We start from the raw sequence: 5,261 nt of genomic DNA on the forward strand, positions 1-5,261 counted from the left end.
TCGGATTAATCAGTACATTGGTGTTCACTGTTTGCTTGCCACATCGCCTTCACTGCAAGAGTGAATTGGTCCCACATCTGTCTGTTGTGAGTAAGTTGTCTGGGATGTCCTGAGAACATGAAGGAAAAGCCTGTAGTTCTATTGGTCAGCTCTTTAAGGACAGAATAGGTCCAACCAAGGCAAACTGAAGCACTGCCTCCCACAGGACCCCATCTTCATGATCAGGACAACCTCCATTTCCCCACCTACACTTATTTCTCTGGTGGCCCTGCACTCTGAGCCCTCATTTCACAGGGCTGCATCAGGACGTGGCCTTTACACCCATTCTGCTGCTCAACAGTCTGATGTTGGCACCACCACCAGTGCTTCAGGATGGCACCCCTAGAGCAGACAATCAGCTGCTGCACTCAGTTGCTCAAATAGACCCCATTTTGTGAAGCGATCCTTAAATACATGTCTACCTGTAGAATTAGATGAAGTGACACACTCAATGAGCGGCAAAAGAGAGGGTACATCAGAATTGCCAGAAGGAGATCATCAGTGTGAAGCCAAGACCTGCACACTGATGTGACCGAACATGATCCATTCCTTAATTTTGTGCTCACTCTATCTGTGTGCCTATCTGTCCAATAAACCATTTGAATAATCTGCAAAAACACTGGAAATATTCAACAGATTGTGCAACATCCATAGAGAGTTAAACAGTTACACATTTCTTTGCAATATTTTAATATCATTAAAAACATTTGTGTGTGACACAAAATCCCATAAACAAAGACGTCTTCAATTGCAATGTTCCCAGACCAACATGGTTGGGTTTTCTTGTGTCAATTTCAGCGGCACTGCTCTTCCAGTTCCTGGAGAGTGTTGCTGCTTAAAGAACAGAAGCTACAACAATGCAAGGGGTGGGTGGGAGTCTTCCCCTGTGCAGAACAGTGGACAATTGTGTCTGCAGAAGGCATCTACTTTCAGCAAGGGGACACAGACATCGTGCTGGGTTACAGCCAAGTTCTCCTGACAGGAGGTTTCCAGAGAGGTCTCTGTGAGGAGGAAGACTTCATGAATGTAGTCTATGTACACTTGCACTTTGGGAAAGTTACTGTGATAACAAATCCCTGTGTCTGCACTGAGTGTTTCTGTGGGCTGAAAGAAAAGTAGCTGAAGTCTTCTTTCCTTGAGTATGGAGCTTGGTTGGACCTAACTAATGGGCCAGTAGGCAGCAAACAGTGAGATGTGGTGGAGATCAGAAGTGATCCTGAGGCTAGGAAGCTGAGAGCGATTGTAACCTTGCCATCCAGTGGCAGAGCAGCGCAGGCAGACATGAGCCTAAATTTGAGATCGCAAGAGATGATAAATCTGAGTGAGGACAAAGAATGGAGCCCGAGGGCTGATCACTAACACATGGCATGAAATACAAGGGACCTGCAGGACCCAACGCACACAGCACCATGGTATGGATAACCATTCAATCCACATAAGTTGCTTTGCCACTGTCATCTTTCCGATGGACGGCAGCCAAAGGGGATGCCACTGCCTGATTCCAGTTAGTGTCTGACCACCAGACAATGCCTCATCCAAGTCAGTGTCCAACACCTGGGGAGCAGTCAAGATGCCTCGGTACTATGGCAGTCTGCTCTCTCATCTGCACCTGAGCCAACCTGACAAACCAAAGGGCGGCTCCTGGCCAATGAGGACTCTCCCCACACATGGTGTAGTTTATGATTCTATGCACGTGGGCGGCCTGCAAGCTACAAAGGTTGTGTTGCCATGTGGTGGGTGATGGAGCAGACCAATGGTGTACTGAATGCACGACTCTGTGGCTGAGATCACTGCTGTACTCAACAGGAAGGGTTTCCCGGTCTGCTGCACGTCCCCCGCCATTGTGAGGGAACAGGCCTTGTGTGTGAAGAGGAAGCAGTGTCAACTTTGTCACCAGTGACCCCCACCGTACCTTCCCATTGTCTCTCACCACTGTAGGGCCTGTCTGGTCACAGACAGAACAAGAGATTAAAAGAAATTTATATCCCAAAGAATGTGTTGCACAGAATCAACACAGAGACACCTTCTTCCAGTCCCCTAGTGCTTCTGTGATGGTGCAGCACTGGTTGGTGGAGGGAGAGAACCATTGTTGTCCTCCGTACCTCGGGTAGCTCTGGTCTGAGGAGGCCTGCAGTCAGGACAGAGAGAAGGGTGCCTCTCTACCCACACAGGTTCTGCTGCAGACAACGCGGGTGCCAAATATTCTGCGTGCAGCATCGAGGACTGTGGAGGTATGCAGGATCTCTGTGGGTGGAGGGCTTGGGTTGGGACTGCATTGCCTTGTCACGGATGGCAACAATCTGGGCTGGCTGACCAGGAAAAGCAAGGCCACTGCCAGAGTGACAGAGGTGACACCCCGAATGCTGTCATCCTGAGGGAGGAGAACAGAGTCCGTGATGACGTTCCCTGGGAAGTGGGATCCTGTAATCCCAACAATCCCTTCAAGCACATATTACTAATGAGCCCCTTTCCCCACTGGGATCGGGAACAACGATGACAGTGGTGGAGTTTCCAGATGTTGGCTGACTTCTGCTTGTGCTAAGTGGAAGCTGGCAAAATGACCATCAGACCCTGTGATACTGGTCCACAAGTTACTAATGGAGTTGACCCACGTTGGAAAGGATTGGGCTCCAAGCTATAGAGTCCCTGGATTTCCAAGTCACTGATATTCCAAACAGGATTTGCAGCATCTCATTTCTTTGTGGTGGCAAGGAAAACTAGCTGCTCTTGCACTTGCCCTGGCTACAGTCCCCTCCAGCATGGAGTCTCAGTCCATCAGTTAGCTCATTCCTACTTTACGTGCAGTGAGCATTGAATCAAGGGACAGCACCTTCACCCTCTGCTTCCTCTTGCAATACTGCCCGGCGGTCTGACAGGAGAGAGAGTAGGCCTGTGCTGAGAGCAGCAGAGGAACTGGGGAGAGGGAGGTAAGAGGTGTGGGCGTCCTTACCCAAGGGTGAATAAACTAGAGCAAAGGTTCACCAATGATCCCTGGCATGACAGGATTGTCATATGAGGAGAGATTGGGTCAACCAGGCTTGGCCTGTGTTCGGAAGAATGAGAGGAGACCTCATTTAAACATACAAATTTTGACAGGGCTCATCAGACTGAACATAAGGAGGATGTTTCCCAATGCTGGGGTCTCCAGAACCAGGGGACACAGTCTCAAGATACAGGGTAGGACGTTAGGAACGGAAACGAGTGTGGTGAACCTGTGGAATTCACTACCATGGAGGATGGCAGGGCACTAGCCTGAAGGTACTTGACAAGGGGAATGCAGGGAGAGCAGGGATATGGTATTGAAATTGGGGATCGGCCAGGATTGCATTGAATGGTGGAGCAGGAATGTCGGGCTGAATGTATGTTTCTATTTGTTAGTACGAGTCAGCAGTGATAGTGAGGCAAGGGGGAAGAGGGTGTGAGATGTAGGATTGGGTTTAACAATCCCATCACCTTGTATCAGGCTCAGCACAGTCCAGAGGCTCCAGAGAGTTCCAGCCACTCCTGTGCTCCATCAGTCAACCCCTGGTGGCTGCAACTGTCCACCACTGAAGGAATTGTAGCGGTCAGTGGATAAGGCAGGCACGGTAGTGTAGTGGTTGGCATAATGCTATTACAGTGCCAGCGACCCGGGTTTAATTCCCGCCACTGTCTGTAAGGAGCTTGTACGTTCTCCCCATGTGTCTGCGTGGGTTTCCTCCGGGTGCTCCGGTTTCCTCCCACATTCCAAAGACGTACGGGTTAGGAAGTTGTGGGCATGCTATGTTGGCGCCGGAAGCGTGGCGACACTTGCGGGCTGCCCCCAGAACACTCTACGCAAAAGGTGCATTTCACTGTGCGTTTCGATGTACATGTGACTAATAAAGATATCTTATCTTAATGTGCCTGTCATAGCTGAATAGCTTTAAGATCTTTATTAGTCACATGTACATCAAAACGCACAGTGAAATGCACCTTTTGCGTAGAGTGTTCTGGGGGCAGCCCGCAAGTGTCGCCACGCTTCCGGCGCCAACATAGCATGCCCACAACTTCCTAACCCGTACGTCTTTGGAATGTGGGAGGAAACCGGAGCACCCGGAGGAAACCCACGCAGTCACGGGGAGAACGTACAAGCTCCTTACAGACAGTGGCTGGAATTGAACCCGGGTCACTGGTGCTGTAATAGTGTTACGCTAACCGCTACACTACTGTGCCTGCCCTCTACACTACATTATCTGCTACAAGCAATGCTGAGGGTGGGTGAGCCCGTTAATATGATGTACAAATCTGATATTTCCAGGGGTGTGGCGCATTGAGCAGCAACTGCAGTGGATGGAGTCTGGCATCTTAACGTGCATCCACAGACCTGAACTACTTGTGTGAGGCTGCTGCACTTCTTGACACACTGTGTCCAGGTTATCAGACTCTTGGAATTGACCACTCGTCCCTCCCACTGTGTTTGCAAAGAGTTTGCCAGGCTGTCTCCAGCTCTCCACCTCCTCCACCAAGGCCTTCAGAAGATCGGAAAGTCTCCAGATGCTCTTGTCCTCGATGACGCTGCTCTTGGCAATTTCGCAGCTTAACTTCTCATGACCCCTGTCCACCTGCATTGCCCCTCCCCTTTAAGAGGTGCCAGCTGGCTTTAAGTGCTGCGGGCTAACTTTAACTGGTGCTCACCACTGATAAAACTGGCTTCCTTCTGAGGCAAGTGGCAATGCACTGACAGTTAGTGCTCGCTGCGTAGTTGCTTAACATTGCTGCTTAATAACCCACATGACGTTAGCATGCTGCTTGCTTTGGAAGCAAGAGGTGTGGGTCCATCCTGCATCTAATTCCCATGCCCAGTGCTATTGGATTTCACCCCCAGTGAAATCACTATGATCCAAGGTTCAGCATGTTGACCTGGGCCTATTTACTGTCACCTCGAAGTTGTAAATAACAAAAGGGCTGGAGGGCTAGATAACAGACCTGGTGCAGTTTGAAGTATCCAGGCGGAACATGGATTAATGCCTTGTTCAAGGAGGAATGGATGGCAAGTTCTTTCATTTCCGGTGGGTTGTGATTCTTTGGCTTTTCTGCTGACGCAGAAGAGGGAGGGGAGGGGTCGTCTCTCCATAAGCATTCAAAGGGAGATTCTTGGCTGGGGCAGTGATTGCAGCAAGTAGAAATTGAGCAATAGAAATTTGTCCTCTGTCACATCAACATCAGTGGAAATGAATTTCAGAAACTGTGTAACCTGTCTT

Source organism: Pristis pectinata, chromosome 1, assembly GCF_009764475.1.
Source record: "Pristis pectinata isolate sPriPec2 chromosome 1, sPriPec2.1.pri, whole genome shotgun sequence".
NCBI classification, from domain to species: domain Eukaryota; kingdom Metazoa; phylum Chordata; class Chondrichthyes; order Rhinopristiformes; family Pristidae; genus Pristis; species Pristis pectinata.